We start from the raw sequence: 20,345 nt of genomic DNA, 5'->3' as shown, positions 1-20,345 counted from the left end.
AAAAACATCTCAAACAAGACCTTGCACCCCTTTCAGTTAAGAATTTACGCAGCCAGCCTGGTTTTTTTCTTTAAACTGTAGCTGAGCAAACTTATATATATATAAAAAAAAAATTGGGAGGATAAATTGTATTATTGTAGTTGTCACTGTCACTGGTTTTGTTTTGTTATGGTTGCTGCTGTTATGATTCCTAAACCACCCTTCAGGGACCGGCTCAGGGCAGTGTACATACATAATTTATCAATAACAAACAAATATAAACAAGAAAACATTAAACATTAACAATAACAGTGTAGCAAATTTAAAAACCTATTCATAATTGCATCAGTTAGGCCCATTATGCACGGAGTGGAAAGTCTGCATTCGGGGTGGAATGGTGGCGGCTAAAATCACCAATTATGCATGCTGCAGGCGGCAACCGGGTGCAGAGTCAACTTATGCCACCGAAAAAGCCACATTAGCGAGATGCGGAAGAAAGTGGAGCTTCCTGGGACCAGGGTGCAACCAGAAGCAGCTCCGGAGTATCTGCGTGCATAATCGGATACTCTGGGTTTTGCCGCCGTTATGTTCTGTCCCGTGCATAATCGGTTTGCTTCGCTTCTTCCTCCTCCTCGTTCTCCATGCCACTGTTTCAGTGGCCGTGCATAATAGGTCTTATTGTCACGGCCACCCTGAAAGCGAAGCCATGGCCAATAAATCTTCCCAAGCTGGGTACAGGGATGGCCAAACCGCAGCTCTCCAGAGGTCCATGGACTACAATTCCATGCTGCTGGCAGGGGCTCATGGTAACTGTAGCCCATGGGCTTCTGGAGAGCCCCAGTTTGGCCACCCCTTTGAGGATGTGTTCTGGGGTGGGCCGGGGGGCCCTGGGGCAACCGTAATGAATTGTATTCATACGGATTCAGTATTTCCATAAGTTTCTTGCTATCTTGTGCCGTCTAGGATCAGAACAAATTTAGAGTCCAGAAGCACCTTTTAGACCAGTGGTTCTCAACCTGGAGGTTGAGACCCCTTTGGGTGTCGAATGACCCTTGCACAGGGGTTGCAGCAGGACAGGCAGCTTGGCTGGGGGGGGGGGGTGGCCACCACCACTGCTGCTGCTCCTCCTGCAGGCGCCTGTGCTCGGTTTTCTTGGTTTCTCCCCCACGCTTCTCTCCAAGGGGGACCCAACGTGGCACAGGTCTCTTTACTGATGTCTCCAAATCAATTTTGTCTGAGGAAGAGTGTCTGAACCCTAAAGCTCACGCCTTGAATAAATCTTTGTTGGTCCTAAAGGTGCCCCTGGACTCGATTTTTGCTCTTCCAAGTCACGGGTTTTCCTTACTCGGTTTGTACCCTGACCTTCTCTCCAGAGGGATCCAAAAGCAGCCAACATCGCTCCTCATCCATTTCATCCACACAACAGCCTTGCTGGGTAGAGCGTCCGTCTGTCTGGAGCAGCGGAAAAGAGCGAGATGGGCACGGCGGGACCAGAGGCAGAACTGAACTGAGAAACCCTGGGGGGGGGGGGAACCTAATTTATATACAATCCTGAACCCTCCACGCCACTGGTCAGCTTTAATTTAATGTTTGGGGAGGAACTGTGATTCCTCAGCTATATGATATCATCTTCTGCTGAGGCAGTGTGCCTGCACACGGCACCCTGAATACCACGTCCTAAATTTGTCCTGCTGCTTCAGACCCTCGCGGCGACCTGCGTGATCCGCTTGCCAACCTCCCGCTCACCAGCCCGGCCGTATACTTCAGTCGGGCTTCATGGAGATTTCCCCCTCCCTCCCAAATAACGCTGCGCTGTCTGGGGAAACGTTGGGGGCAGCGTTATTTGGAGAAACCCCCATTGCCAGGCAAAAGCAGCACAGCGGCACCGGCGCGAAACTTCCGAACCCAGAACCGAAGCCCGTGCAAACAACAGCACCAGCCAAACGGACGCAAAAGCTGGCGCCGGTTCCCCGGCACTGCCGACAAGCCTCCCTGCCTGAAACCCGCGAGGGTCTCCAAGGGGCGGCCGGAGCTGCTGCAGCAGATTGAGCCAAGCGAGGCAAACAGAGCCCGCCGCGCCCTTCTCCTCTCCTCCGGCGCCCTCGCGCTCTGGGGTCGTTCTTTAGGGCAAAGATAATGGAGACCCCCTCCCCCCTCCCCCTCCCCCTCCCCCTCCTCCTCTCCTCCTCTCCTCAGACCTGTTCTCGGTTTACCTGTTCAGCTAAAAGCTCCAGCTGAAACGACCGCGCAATGAAACTCTTGACCGTTTTTAGGCTTCAAATGCACCACTCAGGGACTACGTGAGGGAAGCGGAAGGGCGAAGGGCGAAGGGGGCGGCGCTGGCGGAGGAGGGGAGGACAGACCAGCCGAGTATTATCCCCGCCTCAGAGGTTCAAACGAGTAGCCGTGTTCGCAGGGGTAGTCAAACTGCGGCCCTCCAGATGTCCATGGACTACAATTCCCAGGAGCCCCTGCCAGGGGCTCCTGGGAATTGTAGTCCATGGACATCTGGAGGGCCGCAGTTTGACGACCCCAATGAAACCAGAGTCCGGTAGCACCTTGAAGACCAAGAAAGATTGATTCAAGGCGGGAGCTTTCGAGGGCAAGCACCCTTCCTCAGATTATGATCTTCTTGTATTCCCCGTCATGTAAGAAGTTCATAGTCTGACGAAGGGTGTTTGCACTCAAAAGCTCACGCCTTGAATCAATCTTTGTTGGTCTTCAAGGTGCTACTGGACTCTGGTTTCATTTTATTATCCCCTCCGGATTAGTTTGTGGGGGTGTAGCCAGAAATGGTGAGCAAGATCCTGAAGGTGCCTCCCAAGGCTTAACTGGTTTAAGTATTTGAAAGGTTGTCACTTGGAGGAGGGCAGGATGCCGTTTCCGCTGGCTGCAGAGGAGAGGACACGCAGTAATGGGTTTAAACTTCAAGTACAACGATATAGGCTAGATATCAGGAAAAAAATTTTCACAGCCAGAGTAGTTCAGCAGTGGAAAAGGCTGCCTAAGGAGGTGGTGAGCTCCCCCTCACTGGCAGTCTTCAAGCAAAGGTTGGATACACACTTTTCTTGGATGCTTTAGGATGCTTAGGGCTGATCCTGCGTTGAGCAGGGGGTTGGACTAGATGGCCTGTATGGTCCCTTCCAACTCTATGATTCTATGATTCTATGATTCTATTAAAGGTGCTACTGGGCTCTGGTTTTATTATCCCCTCCGGAGTAGTTTGTGGGGGTGTAGCCAGAAATGGTGAGCAAGAATCTGAAAGCGCCTCCCAAGGCTTAACTGGTTTGTACTCCCAACAAAAGCTTTTTGTGGATGAGAACTGCCCTCCCCCGAGGCTTTTAGAATATCAGCCTTGAAAGTCAGGTTTTATTTTGTCTATAGAGGCAGCGCACCGCACCCTTTGGCAGGAGCAGAATTTAAATGGATTAAGAGATGGATCAGATGACTCACTGGGAATTCACTGCCTGCTTGGGAGGGCTGCCTCTTCTTTCATTCTGAGACTAGTTTCAAAGCCCCTTTATAAAAAGGGGCTTTGAAAGGGGAGAAGGGGGAAGGGTAAGGGACACGGTCCCACCCACCCCCTCTCCTAGAGCCTCCCCCCGAAAAGCGGCGCCGCAGTCCTCCCTCCGAAGGCGAGTGAGAACGCGAGGTATACTCACCGGCTTCGCGCTGTTCCTGGCCGTTAAAGGCGCGGGCGTGGCCGAGGAGGCCGGGCAGCATAGAGGAGACACGGGCCAGAGAGGCGCCTGCTGGCCAGCCCCCTCCCCGAGGCTTCTCAGCGGCTGTTGGCTGGCTCAGGGGACATAGCTGCTGCTGCTGCTGGGGCTGGTGGGTCCAGCTGCGGGAAGGCAGCTCGGACTCCGTTGCTGAGGTCCGCTCGTCGCGCCGTGGGTGGAGGCGAAGGACCGTGGGCGAGGAGACGCGGGCCCGGAGAGGCGGCGGCTGGGTAGCCCCTTCCCCGACGCCTCTCTGCTGGTTTTCTTTGGGGGACGCCGCTGCTGCTGGGGCTCGGGGATCCAGGCGCGGGAAGGGCGCGAGGCACTTCCTGTTTCGTTCTCCATCGGGCGGCGTTTTTTTTCGGCGGCTCTGTGAGGCAGCGTGGGCGAGGAGACGCGGCCCTGGAGAGGCGCCTGCTGGGCAGCCCCTTCCCCGACGCTTGGTTTTCTTCGGCCTTGGGGGACACGGCTGGTGCTGGGGCTCGGGGATCCAGGCGCGAGAAGGGCGCGAGGCAGTTCCTGAGTGTCCGTCTCCGTCGGGCGGCGTTTTTCGAGAGTAATCGAAAAATTTTCCGTCTCCGTCGGGCGGCCTGACACATCGGAGGCGCTTCGCGCCTCCGATGCGTGAGGTCAGCGGCAAAGGAGCAACTGCAAAGGAGCAACCCTTCCTCATCACGGACACATCCCGCCCTAGAACCCCTTAGCGTTTTATTTAGTCCGTGGCTCCCGTGGCGCCACGGGCGGTGTTAAGATGAGAAACTAGGAGAGCTCTCCCAGAATTACAGCCAGGACTCCAAACTCTTACAGCCTTGCCGAACTCCTTTCTCAATTTTGAACCAGTCAGTGATTCCATGTTCAGTTCTCACTGTTGCTTCTTGACCTGCATATAAATTTCTCAGGAGACAAATAAGATGCTCTGGTATTCCCATCTCTTTAAGAACTTGCCACAATTTGTTGTGCTCCACACAATCAAAGGCTTTAGCATAGTCAATGAAGCAGAAGTAGACGTTCTTCTGGTACTCCCTAGCTTTCTCCATGATCCAGCGTATGTTGGCAATTTGATCTCTAGTTCCTCTGCCTCTTCGAAATCCTGCCTGTACTTCTGGAAGTTCTCGGTCCACATATTGCTGGAGCCTAGCTTGTAGGATTTTGAGCATGACTTTGCTAGCATGAGAAATTAGTGCAATGGTGCGGTAGTTTGAACATTCTTTGGCATTGCCCTTCTTTGGGATTGGAATGTAAACTGACCTTTTCCAATCCTGTGGCCATTGTTGAGTTTTCCAAATTTGCTGGCATATTGAGTGTAGCACTTTTACTGCATCGTCCTTTAAGATTTTGAATAGTTCAACTGGAATGCTGTCACCACCACTAGCTTTATTGTTGCTCAGACTTCCTAAGGCCCATTTGACTTCACATTCCAGGATGTCTGGCTCCAGGTCAGTAACTACCCCATTGTGGTCATCAGGGATGTTAAGCTCGCTCTTGTATAGTTCTTCTGTATAATTTTGCCACCTTTGTTTAATCTCTTCTGCTTCTGTGAGGTCCCTACCATTTTGGTCCCTTATCATACCCATCTTTGCATGAAACGTTCTCTTCATATCTCCAATTTTCTTGAAAAGATCTCTGGTCCTCCCCATTCTATTGTTTTCTTCTATTTGTTTGCACTGTTCATTTAAGAAGGCATTCTTATCTCTTCTAGCTTTTCTCTGGAATTCTGCATTCAATTGGGTGTATCTTTCTCTTTCTCCCTTGCCTTTCACTTCCCTTCTCTCCTTAGCTATTTGTAAAGCTTCCTCAGACAGCCATTTTGATTTCTTGCATTTCTTTTTCTTTGGGATGGTTTTAGTTGCTACCTCTTGTACAATGTTGCGAACCTCCATCCATAGTTCTTCAGGCACTCTGTCTATCAGATCTAATTCCTTAAATCTATTTGTCACCTCCACTGTGTATTCGTCGGAGATATGATTTAGTTCATACCTGAGTGACCTAGTGCTTTTCCATACTTTCTTCAATTTAAGCCTAAATTTTGCAACAAGAAGCTCATGATCTGAACCACAATCAGCTCCTGGTCTTGTTTTTATTGACTGGATAGAACTTTTCCATCTTTGGCTGCAGAGCACATAGTCAATCTGATTTCTGTGTTGACCGTCTGGTGATGTCCATGTGTAGAGTCGTCTCTTGGGTTGTTGGAAAAGAGTGTTTGCTATGACCATTGTATTCTCTTGACAAAATTCTACCAGCCTGTGCCCTGCTTCATTTTGTACTCCAAGGCCAAACTTGCCTGTTATCCCGGTTATCTTTTGGCTTCCTACTTTAGCATTCCAATCCCCCATGATGATAAGCACATCATTTTTTGGCGTTGCTTCTAGAAGGTGTTGTAGGGCTTCATAGAACTGATCAACTTCATCCTCTTCAGCAGCAGTGGTTGGGGCGTAGACCTGGATCACTGTGATGTTGAATGGTTTGCCTTGGATTCGAACTGAGATCATTCTGTCATTTTGGGGATTGTATCCCAAGACTGCTTTTCCTACTCTCTTATTGATTATGAAGGCTACTCCATTTCTTCTGCGAGATTCTTGTCCACAGTAGTATACCTGATGGTCATCTGAATTAAATTCACCCATTCCTGTCCATTTTAGTTCACTGATTCCTAAAATGTCGATGTTCAGTCTTGTCATTTCTTGTTTAACCACGTCCAGCTTGCCTTGATTCATGGATCTGACGTTCTAGGTTCCTATGGAATAAAAATCTTTACAGCATCGGACTGTCTTTTCGCCACCAGTTACTTCCACAACTGAGCGTCCTTTCGGCTTTGGCCCAGCCGCTTCATTCATTCTGGCGCTACTCGTACTAGCCGTCTGCTCATCCCCAGTAGCATATTGGACACCTTCCGACCTGAGGGGCTCATCTTCCAGCGTCATATCGTTATGCCTATTGGAACTGTCCATAGAGTTTTCATGGCAAAGATACTGGAGTGGTTTGCCATTTCCTTCTCCAGTGGATCACCTTTTGTCAGAGCTCTCAGCTATGACCTGTCCATCTTGGGTGGCCTTGCACGGCATAGCTCATAGCTTCACTGAACTACGCAAGCCCCCTTGCCACAACAAGGCAGCGATCCTTGAAGGGGGGAACTGGTTCATGGCAGGTTACAAATATCCAGTTAAAAAACCATTACAAACCGTATCAAGGACAAGGGCAGAACCAAGTTACAAAAATCTATTCTGGAGGTGATTTCGCATGGATCCCCATAGCCAGGTATTCAGGGGACAGGTAGTGCGCTAGTAGCCAAGCTTGGTGAAGATGGAAAAATACCTGGCCGGCCACCTTCTTGACCTGAGCCTTCATAGTTAGCGAGGCATCAATGGTCACACCCAGATTCCTGGCCTGGGACGCGGTCGTAAGTTGCGCCCCTGCCAGGGTGGGTAATCGCGCTTCCTGGTCCATCCCCCTACCTCCCAGCCACAGGACCTCCAACTTGGAGGGGTTGAGTTTCAGATGACTCTGCTCAAGCCGTTCAGTCACTACTTTCAAACATCTGGCAAATGGATCTGTGAGGCAGTCCGGGCAGCCATCCACGAGGAGATAGAGCTGGATGTCATCTGCATATTGATGAGAGAACTCTTCCGCCAGGCATTTGGTTGAGGCTGGGGCAGTAAGATCTGCCCCCCCATAGCCCTGCAGCCCCCTAGGAAAGACATCACCTGTGAATATCCTCCAGGGCAACGGTGACTGCTATGGGAGGGTTGAGGAGATGGCACGGCGGATGTCGTAGATAGTTGATTGGCCGCCACCAATATCAGTTTTTGTACTGGGGTTTTATCGGGGTTTTAATGCTTTATGTCAGTGGTCCGCAACCTTTCGGCTGCCACGGACCACTGCTCCGGTGAGTGGGGAGAGGGTGGCCCGGGGCCCACGCACGCATGGCAGCCCCAGCACAAACGCGCGTGCATGGACTGCTGCGCACGCGCATTTGCGCCAAGCTTCTCTTCCCTCCCCTGCCCGAAAAAGAAGCTTGCCGGGCCGCAAGCTAATCGGCCGCTTTGACAGTGGATTTACTCGTGGCCTTTCGAGCTTCTTGCTTCGGGCGGGGGAGGGAAGAAGCCGCGGCCCGGCGCCAAGGACCGCAGGTTGGGGACCACTGCTTTATGTAAACCAGTGATTCCCAAAGTGGCCCTACCGCCCCCTGGTGGGTGCCGCAGTGATCTAGGGGGGCGGTGATGGGCCACAGGTGCATTTGGGGGCGATGAATAACTGTAAGGGGGCGGTGAAAGCATAAAAGAAAGAAGAGAAGATTTAGAAAAATTGATTTATGTATTCCGCTCATAACGCTTAATTTTTCTTTGAACAACGTACTGGACTTTAGCTCGGTTTCAGCACACTCCCTCACTTTCATTGAGATATGTGCAATCGCGCACTGCTATTGTTCATGCGGTGCTACTGAATTGCCGTTCCAAAACACGTGAGTACTACGAGCATTGCTGTGGGCAACTGCCACTCGTGCGATTGGTCAATTGCAAGGCCAAAGTCTGGAACGGCAGCAGCAGTACTACCAGCAGATTTTGGAGCACGCTTTGAATCAGGAGATTTCCCGTGATTATTAGGGTAAAATTACAGCATAATATAACTCTAAGTTAGATTGTTGTGATATTGTACAAGTTAAAGTTAACTGACAAATACTGCGACTATAATTGGTGAGTATTATTTATTTGTTTTGTAATAATTATATGCGCTTTACAAACCTTTTCGCGCCGAAGAACGAGACAGTATCGATCCGCACTTTCGATTCTCCCCGCCGAAGAGCGAGACCGTCTCGCTCTGAATTTTTGAATCATTTTTTTTCAAACTCGTAAACATACCAATAAATATAAAATGTCATCCTTTATTTGTATTATGTTTTTAGTCTAAAACCAAAATGTCTTACTTATTTATCGGTAATTTATTTATTTATAACCGTTTTCTGATCCCTACGTAAGCCTTTTTACTAGGCCTGAAAACTATCGATTCTCCGGTAAAGTATTTGTAGAGAAACGGACCGGTTCTCTGGTCCCCACCAGCTGCAGCTATAAATAGGTCAGTCGTATACTTGGAATAGGTCCATTATTTGTAGGGGGTAATGTATTTGAGAATCGCTGATCGCCGTCTCTAGCTAGCGCCGATGGCGTGACGCCCGACGCCGTTCGGCGCGGCTACTCGGTAATTGGACACCAAGTAGCGCACGCCGGTATCACCGGCCGGTATTAATTGCTATTAAATTTTTAAAAACATTAATTTCCAGGGGGCGCTGAGTAATATTTTTTCTGGAAAGGGGGAGGTAGGCCAGATAAGTTTGGGAACCACTGATGTAAACCACCACGAGCCGGCCGGGCCAAGAGTGATGGTCAATAAATATAATAATAAATAAATGAAAATAAAATAAATATCCTCTGAAGTAAATAAAAAGTTATTGGAAACCAGAGCTTGGTCTATCGCCATCAAATTCTGGCTAAGGATCCATTCCCAAATATGGGATTTAACCCTTGAAAAATGGTCCACATTGTTCAGGGCGTCAATTCAAAGAATGTATATTCTCCCATTGTGATCACGAATTTTAAGACACCATGTTTGTGGCCTATCTCCCAAACAGTGAAATGAGCATATTGGTTAAGGAAGCTTACCAAGGTTTTCTCCAGAAGTAGATCTTGGGAAAGGGAAGGGTTTGGCAAGTTAGTCATTTATCCTGTTGTTGTTGTTGTTAGGTGCGAAGTCGTGTCCGACCCATCGCGACCCCATGGACAATGATCCTCCAGGCCTTCCTGTCCTCTACCATTCCCCGGAGTCCATTTAAGTTCGCACCTACTGCTTCAGTTACTCCATCCAGCCGCCTCATTCTCTGTCGTCCCCTTCTTCTTTTGCCCTCGATCGCTCCCAGCATTAGGCTCTTCTCCAGGGAGTCCTTCCTTCTCATGAGGTGGCCAAAGTATTTGAATTTCATCTTCAGGATCTGGCCTTCTAAGGAGCAGTCAGGGCTGACCGGTTTGTTCGCCTTGCAGTCCAAGGGACTCGCAAGAGTCTTCTCCAGCACCAGAGTTCAAAAGCCTCAATTCTTTGACGCTCGGCCTTCCTTATGGTCCAACTTTCGCAGCCATACATTGCAACTGGGAAGACCATAGCCTTGACTAAAGCACTTTTGTTGGCAGGGTGATGTCTCTGCTTTTTAGGATGCTGTCTAGATTTGCCATAGCTTTCCTCCCCAGGAGCAAGAGTCTTTTAATTTCTTTGCTGCAGTCCCCATCTGTAGTGATCTTGGAGCCCAGGAAAATAAAATCTGTCACTATCTCCATTTCTTCCCCATCTATTTGCCAGGAATTGAGAGGGCCGTTTTCTTGATGTTGAGTTTCAAGCCAACGTTTGCACTCTCCTCCTTCACCCGCATCAACAGGCTCTTTAGTTCCTCTTCACTTTCTGCCATTAGAGTGGTATCATCTGCATATCTGAGGTTGTTGATATTTCTCCCTGCAATCTTGATCCCAATTTGACTCCTCTAATCCCGCTTTTCTCATGATGTGCTCCACATACAAGTTAAATAGGCAAGGTGACAGTATACAGCCTTGCCGAACTCCTTTCTCAATTTTGAACCAATCAGTTATTCCATGCCCGGTTCTCACTGTTGCTTCTTGATCTGCATATAAGTTTCTCAAGAGACAGATAAGATGCTCTGGTATTCCCATCTCTTTAAGAACTTGCCACAATTTGTTGTGCTCCACACAATCAAAGGCTTTAGCATAAATGAAGCAGAAGTAGATGTTCTTCTGGAACTCCCTAGCTTTCTCCATGATCCAGCGTATGTTGGCAATTTGATCTCTTGTTCCTCTGCCTCTTCGAAATCCTGCCTGTACTTCTGGAAATTCTCGGTCCACATATTGCTGGAGCCTAGATGGTAGGATTTTGAGCATAACTTTGCTAGCATGAGAAATGAGTGCAATGGTAAAGTAGTTTGAACATTCTTTGGCATTGCCCTTCTTTGGGATTGGAATGTAGACTGACCTTTTCCAATCCTGTGGCCATTGTTGAGTTTTCCAAATTTGCTGGCATATTGAGTGTAGCACTTTTACTGCATCGTCTTTTAAGATTTTGAATAGTTCAACTGGAATGCTGTCACCACCACTAGCTTTATTGTTGCTCAGACTTCCTAAGGCCCATTTGACTTCACATTCCAGGATGTCTGGCTCCAGGTCAGTAACTACCCCATTGTGGTTATCAGGGATGTTAAGCTCGCTCTTGTATAGTTCTTCTGTATAATTTTGCCACCTTTTTAAAATCGCTTCTGTGAGGTCCCTACCATTTTGGTCCCTTATCATACCCATCTTTGCATGAAACGTTTTCTTCATATCTCCAATTTTCTTGAAAACATCTCTGGTCCTCTCCATTCTATTGTTTTCTTCTATTTGTTTGCACTGTTCATTTAAGAAGGCATTCTTATCTCTTCTAGCTTTTCTCTGGAATTCTGCATTCAGTTGGGTGTATCTTTCTCTTTCTCCCTTGCCTTTCACTTCCCTTCTCTCTTTAGCTATTTGTAAAGCTTCCTCAGATAGCCATTGTGATTTCTTGCATTTTTTTGTGTAATTTATCCTGTGGCAGCCAAATTACATAGTCATTATGAGAAATGCTGTGCCTCACCACTCCCAACCCACAACCAGCTGGAAAATAATTGACAAGGGAGACATGGGTTCTAAATAGCCCAAGTTGTTTAGCCAGTCATTCTTGCTCAGCTTCACAGGTTTATAATTAAACAGCTGTGTTTAATTATTTAAAAGGCAGACGTATTGGACAGGGCAGGCAACTTGTTTACTGCAGCTTTAGAGACAAGGACTAGAAGCAATGGGCTCAAATGACAGAAAAGGAGATTCCACTAAAATATTAGGAAGTATTTTCTGACGGCGAGGGCTGTTCATAGATGGACTATGCTGCCTCGGAGGGTGGTGGAGTCTCCTTTCTTGGAAGTTTATAGATTGGATGAGTACCTGTCAGGAATGTGTAATTTTGAAGTACTCAAGAAGGTAGGCCGGACCAGATGGCCCTCTGTGGTCTCTTCCAGCTTTGTGTAATTCTGATTATCGGCTGCTTTCACATGGTAGGATTCTCTACCATGTTTCTCTCATCACTGGTGAGGTTGTAGAGGCATGCGCACCAACGATGGAGCTTCAGCATGGGGTTTTTCTCTGCGCCTTCCTGCCATCCGTCACTCTGAGCCACTGTATTCCCCACCTCGCCCCTGGAAGGCTGTCTTTAAAAAGGTCAGTTTACATTCCAATCCCAAAGAAAGGCAATGCCAAAGAATGTTCAAACTACCGCACCATTGCACTCATTTCTCATGCTAGCAAAGTTCAAAATCCTACAAGCTAGGCTCCAGCAATACGTGGACCGAGAACTTCCAGAATTACAAGCAGGATTTCGAAGAGGCAGAAGAACTAGAGATCAAATTGCCAACATGCGCTGGATCATGGAGAAAGCTAGGGAGTTCCATAAAAACATCTACTTCTGCTTCATTGACTATGCTAAAGCCTTTGATTGTGTGGAGCACAACAAATTGTGGCATGTTCTTAAAGAGATGGGAATAACAGAGCATCTTATCTTTCTCTTGAGAAACCTATATGCCAGTCAAGAAGCAACAGTGAGAACCGGGCATGGAATAACTGATTGGTTCAAAACTGAGAAAGGAGTCCAGCAAGGCTGTACACTGTCGCCTTATCCCACCATGTTTCTGTGATTCCTATTAGGTCATAGCCCCCTTCCTCTATTAGGACTACTTGTTCCTCCTGCTTGTTTCCCATACTCTGCATTAGTGTAGAGACACCGTAATCCATTTCTTGTGTGCCCCATGGTTTTGGTTTTTGAACTTCCTTGCAAGTTAGTATTTCCCTGCTTATGTGCCATTCCCTGTAGATTTGCATTCTCTTCCTAAGCCACGCCCACTTACAGGAGCTGGGAGAATTTTCAAGGTGGACCAACAGACCAGGAAATCACCTCTCTCCACGCCTTTCCCCCTTACATACAGCCTAGGAAGAACATGTTTACAGCATAACATCCATCACACCGCATAGTTTATTTTTGTAGCATCTCTTGTGGGCATTCCCCAATACGGCAATGTAGATGTGTGTTTTATCCTCTCGACCACTTTGTCAACATCAGATTTCATAACAACATCCCCAGAGCTTAGATGTCATCTAAAAATAATTTGAAACCAAATAAGTACATCAAAAGCAAGAGACGTATCAGATGAACATCAGTAGTGAACTTGCTGGAGAAAAGCCCTTCCTGCCCTGCCCACTTTCTAAATATGCTTGGAGGGTGCCAGGAAAGGTGCCATCAGGCACTGTGTTTGTTTGTTGGTTCATTTAATATACCGCCCTTCCCTGCGGCTCAGGGTGGTTTACGTAAAATGCAGACAACAGTACATGGAACTCAGCTTTTCACAATAACAATAAAAGTAACTGTAAACTATAACAGAGGCACGATATTGGGGGTTCCTGGTCAAGAGTTTCCATTCCATGCAACCAATTTCCAGTGTCCCAGAGCTCAACTGTGTGACATCCCCTCCCTGGCTGCACCTGGAACCCATCCTTCTGCTGCTGGGTGGGAGTTGGCCCCCGAATTTCAACAGAGATCAGAATGACAAGAGGAGGGTTTGTAACACCTGCTTCCTCTCTCTTCCCTGGATGCCTCCCTTCACAGTCCACTGCTTCCTCCATGGCTCATTGTGGGGGTCTGTTTTTTATAGAGCTTGCCCCCTGCTCTTCCTGCGACAGTTCCTCCCTAGGGGTTCCAGCCGGCTCCATTATGTCTGAATTAGGAGGAATGCCAGAGTGGAAGTTCCTATCAAGCGACTCCTTCCTGCTTCCCTGGGTCGGTCCAGTGACTGCCCATGTTGCTGGTTGTTCCTTTCCTAATGGCCTCCTGCTGCTTCTTATAATATGGCACTGCTGTGTCCATTGCTGTCTCCTCTGCCACCAATCTGGTCCTCAAGGGCCCCTGCAGAACTCTTGCCAGCTTGCAGTGAATCAGAGGTTTAAATTCTTATTCTGATCTGATGCCTCTAGAATGTTTACAGCTGAGACCACAAATAACTAGATGTGTTCGGTTGACTGGAACTATGTTAAGAGCAGGTTTATCTGGTTAAAACCCACACGGCAACACTATAATTTTGATGTGCTACTTTCCTATGCTACTTTGCAGGAAGAGCACGTTCATTTAAAAAAGAGGACATTCTGTTTCAGATTCTGTTTTTAGCATTCTCTACTGCAACAACATTTGTCAAAAAGATTAGATTTTTAACAAATGTCACACCTTTTCTCCAGTGGAGACCCAAATCTGCTTATATTCTTCTCCTCTCCTCCATGTTATGCTTACAACAAGAACCTTGAGAAGACATCTGTTTCAGAATCGGGGATCTTCACCTGGGTGCCTTAGAGCCTAATCAAACATTCATAAATTACAGTTCACAAGCACTGAGAGGACAGGAAGATGTCCAACCCCCTTTGGCTTTATAACAGAGGGGAGTTTTCCATGCTCTTTGTTGTCTGACCTCCCTGGATTCTTTGACCAAACGTTTCCTTACACTGTAAATGCCAGAATGATATCTCAGGGCTCATCTATACCAGGATGTTCCATTTCTCTTCTATTTGGCACCAGAGGTGTGCCTAGCCTATTCGGTGTCTGAGGTAGATAATTCTTAAAAAAAAAAAACTTTTTTTTTTGCTGTCATGTCTCAGCTGACTTACGGCAAACGCTGGCAGGGGCTCATGGGAATTGTAGTCCATGAACATCTGGAGGACCACAGGTTGACTACCCCTGACTTACGGTGAACCCGTAGGGTTTTCCAGGCGACCCTATAAAGTTTTCAAGTTAAGAGACATAGGGAGGTAGGTGGCTTGATTGATCTTCCTGCCTATGATTGATCTTCCTGCCTGTATAAAGGGTTTTTTTTTTGTATATGGATATTTTATTTACATATTTGTGGGTTGATATTTGACCTCTGAAGAACATCCAATTGGATCAAAACACATTAGGATGTTTTGGTGTCTATAGCAAGTTTTTTGGCACTGTATTTGTTACTCAAAGTATTCTTGCATCTTTTCTACGGAGATTTCAATGTAGTGCTTTTAATTGACCTTGGCTGGTTCTGCACTTACTTTTTTTTTTTGCCATTGTCAATCCTGCTGAATTCTGATCCACCTGAACCCAAGTTTTCCGCCTTGTTTCCCACTGAATTGAAACATATGTTGCGTTCTACACTTAATTGTCTGGCTGTTCTCTCATTCCCGCTTGATTGGGGAAGCGAGCAGTGGTCACGAAGCTCCAGCTGGCACTGAAAGAACATAAGGCTGGAGAGGATTTCCTGCCAATTGTCTCCTCTACAGCTAAAACAGGTGGCGGGGAGGGGGGGAATGGAACACGAGGCTGCTTGTTTATTTTTGCAAGCCAAGATGCAGATCTCAGCACATAGAAGTGTGGGCTTTTGGACAAGAGCACAGTCACTTAAAAAATGAGGGCAAAAATAAATTTTGCGAGGGAATGGCAACCGGGAACCAGCAGTCTTTGAACTGACACCCTGACCAATCAGAGACAGACTACAGCGCTCCGTCAATGTCAGCGTTGGAGGCGTGGAGGAGGGGAAGGAAGTTAATCCGGCAAAACAGAGATCTACACTTAATACTGGGGCTTTCGGAGCAGTTTTCTCAAATGTAGTGGGTTATATTCGCTCCTAGGGAAATGTAGTGTCACCGCAGATCAATTATAGACATTGCAGAGGGAAAATTTAAATTGCTAAATATCAAAATGGAAATTGACTGAAGTGTAGATTAGGTTTTTTTTAATTAGGGGTCACCAGGGGATAAGAAGCAAAGTGCAGATTCTGCCCTTGTTGAGAACTGTGCAATAAAATGGGTATTTAATATACTTTTATAATACTAACTTTTAGATTTCTCAACCTTTTTTACTCCTAGCCTGTTTTACACAGTGGGTTTTACACAGTGGGTTTGAGCTCAGACAACTGAGAGCACGTGGAGAGAGCTACTGGGGAGAGTTGCTGCTGACCAGGTGAGGCTATTGTGCTGCCTGGGTGAGGTGATTGCTGGGTAATTGTTGGGAGGCTTAAAAAGGGCTGCTCCTTGCCAGAGGCGCGAGCCGAAGGGTGAGAGACAAAGGGCTCTTGGCCTGTGGCTCTTAGCCTGGGGTTCTTGGCTGAGCAATTAGAATCAGTAGATTATATTTCCCTAGTACTTGCACTGCCTAGACATTACAATGGAACTCCAGGACACTCATCCCATCATCTGCAATGAGTGTGACATGATTGCCTTCCTCCCAGAAGACAAGATGGACTACAGCTGTCCCAAGTGTAAGCTGGTAAGACTTTTGGAGGAAAAGATTAGGGGATTAGAAAACAGAATTATTACTCTGACCCAAAGTAAGGAAGGGGAGGAGTTCATAGACCAGAGCCCTGCAACTCGGAATAAAGACAATACAACTAGTCCTGAAGAGGATAAGGAGATTGACCACAATAGGGAGCCTCTGCAGACAGTTCGAAAAAAGACTCAATGGCGAAGAGCGAGACAGTTCTCAGGGCCTTTGGAGCTCCAGAATAGATTTCAGGCCCTTGCAGAGGAGGTGCAAGGGTCAACGAGGGAAGACGTCCCAAAACAAAGTCCAAGACAAAGGGAAGAGGCCACGAGGACAGAAGGAAATGGAGTTGAGGAAAAAAAAAAAAAGAGTACTGGTAATTGGAGACTCCCTGCTAAGAGGAATGGATCGCCATGTGGCTGGGCCCGACCCCCTAACCCGAGAGGTGTGTTGCTTGCCAGGGGCGAAAATTAAAGATGTTTCAGAACGGCTGCCCAAACTCCTCAAATCTACGGATCGCTACCCATTTGTGATGGTCCATGTGGGAACGAATGACATGTCCCTGAATACCATCGCTCCTATTAAAAAAGACTATCAATATCTGGGGAGGAAGCTCAAGCAAATGGGGGCACAAGTGGTATTCTCTTCAATCTTGCCTGTCAAGGGAAGAGGAATGCGTCGGGAGAGGAAGATAATGGAGGTGAATCACTGGCTGCGTAGTTGGTGCCGGCAGGAGAGATTTGGTTTCTGGGACCATGGGATAGGCTTTCTTGAGGAAGGCCTACTAGCACCTGATGGACTGCACTTATCGAAACTGGGGAAGAATGTGTTTGGCAGGAACCTGGGGAGATTCATCAGGAGAGCTTTAAACTAAAGCCACTAGGGGAAGGAGACGATCAACATAGGGAGTGTATGGAAGGAAAACAATCGGAGGCAGCCCAACCGGCAAGGCCAGCTCATAGGGAACCAAAAGTAAAAGGATTCAGATGTCTTTATACTAACGCCCGAAGCATGGGCAATAAAAAGGAAGAGCTGGAACTTCTCATGCTGATGGAAAGGTATGATCTAGTAGGCATCACAGAAACTTGGTGGAATGATTCTCATGACTGGAATGTAATGGTGGATGGATATGAACTGTTCAGAAAAAACAGAATAGATCGAAGAGGTGGAGGAGTGGCACTGTATGTGAGGAAAGGGCTTACCTGTCAGGAAATTCTAGTGGAGGAGAGCATATCTACAGTGGAAAGCATCTGGGTGAAAATAAGCGAGGGGAAAACAAACAGTGTGGTGGTTGGTGTCTGCTACCGACCGCCTGACCAACGAGAGGATGTGGATGCTGCACTTTGTGAGCAGCTTGAGAAAATATCCAAGCGGCAGGACCTTGTCATCATGGGTGACTTCAATTTCCCAGATGTGTGCTGGGAAACAAACTCTGTGAAGCGTCCTCAGTCATGCAACTTTCTGACCTGCCTGGCTGACAATTTCATTTATCAAATGGTAGATGAACCCACAAGAGGTTCAGCCATACTGGACTTAATACTGACCAACAGGCAAGAGTTGGTGGATGAGGTGAAGGAGGTGGGGACCCTAGGGGGAAGTGACCATGTCCTCATAGAATTCCTTTTGAGATGGGGAGCCAAGGAAGCTTGTAGCCAGACGCGGATGTTGGATTTTCGTAGGGCAAACTTTAATAAACTCAGAGACATGATGAGTGTCATACCATGGATGAGAATGCTTCCCTCCCTTCCGCTTTCCTGGAAGGAAAGTTCAAGGGGCTACCGATAGAAGCACGTAAGTGTGTCTGTGGCGAAGGTCAAATAGAGACAGCTGAACATGTCCTATTTGAGTGCAGGCTCTATCATCACCTCCGTATAAATACACTGGCCCCATTGCTCGCAGAATGCCCCAGAGGTTTGAGGAAACAGCGCCTTAAGCTACTACTTTCAGACACAAATAAAGATCTAACAAAAATTATTGCTAGATTTGCTTGGGTAGCTATAAAAATAAGGCAGAGCTGGACCAACCCTGTTCCCTAGTGCTTTTATATTGTATCCATATACAACTGTTCTTATTTCTTAGTTTTTACCCATTTATAATTGATGTTATATTTGTAATTTTATGTTTTTTACTGGCTGGTCTATGACCGTAAATAAAATTGATTGATTGATTGACGAGAATGCTGGAAGGGAAGGGAGCATGTGAAGGGTGGGCGCTACTCAAACAGGAGCTATTGCATGCTCAATCAATGACTATCCCAGAAAGACGAAAACACTGCAGGAGCTCTAAGAAGCCTATTTGGATGAACAGAGAACTTCAAGAGGAACTAAGAAAGAAAAGGAAAATGTTCAGGAAATGGAGGGAAGGACAGAGCTCTAAAGAAGAGTACCTACAGGTTACTAGGCACTGTAGATCAATCATCAGAAAGGCCAAAGCTGAGAGTGAGCTAAGATTGGCCAGGGAAGCCCATTGTAACAAGAAAAGATTTTTCAGTTATGTGAGGAGCAAATGTAAAGTAAAGGAGGCAATAGGCTCACTGTTGGGTGCGGATGGACAAACTCTAACGGAAGATGCAGAGAAAGCAGAAAGGCTTAGTGCCTATTTTACATCTGTTTTTTCCCACAGGTCAAAGTGTTTAGGCACATCTAGAGATGGCCATAGCCAAAGGACAGTGTCTGGGTGGCAGGTTAACATGGATAGAGAGGTTGTCGAGAGGCATTTAGCTGCACTGGATGAGTTCAAATCCCCTGGTCCGGATGAAATGCACCCGAGAGTACTCAAAGAACTTTCCAGAGAACTTGCACAGCCCTTGTCCATCATCTTCGGAACCTCTTTAAGGACTGGAGATGTCCCGGAGGACTGGAAGAGAGCAAATGTTATTCCGATCTTCAAAAAAGGGAGGAAGGATGACCCGGGAAACTACATACCAGTGAGTCTGACCTCTGTTGTGGGGAAGATAATGGAGCAGATATTAAAGGGAGCGATCTGCAAACATCTGGAGGACAATTTGGTGATCCAAGGAAGTCAGCATGGATTTGTCTCCAACAGGTCCTGCCAGACCAACCTGGTTTCCTTTTTTGACCAAGTAACAGGTTTGCTGGATCGGGGAAATTCGGTTGATGTCATTTACTTGGATTTTAGTAAAGCTTTTGACAAGGTTCCCCATGATGTTCTGATGGATAAATTGAAGGACTGCAATCTGGATTTTCAGATAGTCAGGTGGATAGGGAATTGGTTAGAGAACCGCACTCAAAGAGTTCTTGTCAATGGTGTTTCATGAGACTGGATAGAGGTGAGTAGCGGGGTACCTCAGGGCTCGGTGCTTGGCCCGGTACTTTTTAACATATTTATTAATGATCTAGATGAGGGGGTGGAGGGACTACTCATCAAGTTTGCAGATGACACCAAATTGGGAGGACTGGCAAATACTCCGGAAGATAGAGACAGAGTTCAACGAGATCTGAACACAATGGGAAAATGGGCAAATGAGAACAAGATGCAATTTAATAAAGATAAGTGTAAAGTTCTGCATCTGGGTCAGAAAAATGAAAAGCATGCCTACTGGATGGGGGATACGCTTCTAGGTAACACTGTGTGTGAACGAGACCTTGGAGTACTTGTGGATTGTAAACTAAACATGAGCAGGCAGTGTGATGCAGCGGTAAAAAAGGCAAATGCCATTTTGGGCTGTATCAACAGAGGCATCACATCAAAATCACAAGATGTCATAGTCCCATTGTATACGGCACTGGTCAGACCACACTTGGAGTACTGTGTGCAGTTCTGGAGGCCTCACTTCAAGAAGGACGTAGATAAAATTGAAAGGGTACAGAGGAGAGCGACGAAGATGATCTGGGGCCAAGGGACCAAGCCCTATGAAGATAGGTTGAGGGACTTGGGAATGTTCAGCCTGGAGAAAAGGAGGTTGAGAGGGGACATGATAGCCCTCTTTAAGTATTTGAAAGGTTGTCACTTGGAGGAGGGCAGGATGCTGTTTCTGTTGGCTGCAGAGGAGAGGACACGCAGTAATGGGTTTAAACCACAAGTACAACGATATAGGCTAGATATCAGGAAAAAGTTTTTCACAGTCAGAGTAGTTCAGCAGTGGAATAGCCTGCTTAAGGAGGTGGTGAGCTCCCCCTCACTGGCAGTCTTCAAGCAAAGGTTGGATACACAGGGCCATTTCGCACGTGGATCTTTGTTGCAAATTGGTCACTGAATGAAAAATCGCCATTTAAAATAGTGGAATTCGTCGTTTTGCACACCTGGCTTTGT

General features: G+C 47.1%; 1 protein-coding gene across 4 annotated transcripts in view; it reads right to left on the bottom strand.

Moving 5' to 3' along the window:
- LOC143831508 (C-type lectin domain family 2 member B-like) overlaps window positions 1-20,345 on the bottom strand; it is a 58,200-nt gene that overhangs the window by 17,841 nt on the left and 20,014 nt on the right. For 2 of the 4 annotated variants that reach the window (XM_077324543.1, XM_077324547.1), the window contains exon 1: window positions 2,193-2,299. The exons of 1 other annotated variant lie outside the window; for it this stretch is intronic. The gene's annotated coding sequence lies outside the window, so the exon portion shown is untranslated. Of the gene's footprint in view, window positions 1-1,341; window positions 1,432-2,192; window positions 2,300-20,345 lie in introns of those variants that run through there. One more of the 4 variants, XM_077324546.1, reaches the window with a different exon arrangement.

Source organism: Paroedura picta, chromosome 3 (assembly GCF_049243985.1).
Source record: "Paroedura picta isolate Pp20150507F chromosome 3, Ppicta_v3.0, whole genome shotgun sequence".
NCBI lineage: Eukaryota > Metazoa > Chordata > Lepidosauria > Squamata > Gekkonidae > Paroedura > Paroedura picta.
This window is presented reverse-complemented; position numbering and strand designations above follow the sequence as displayed.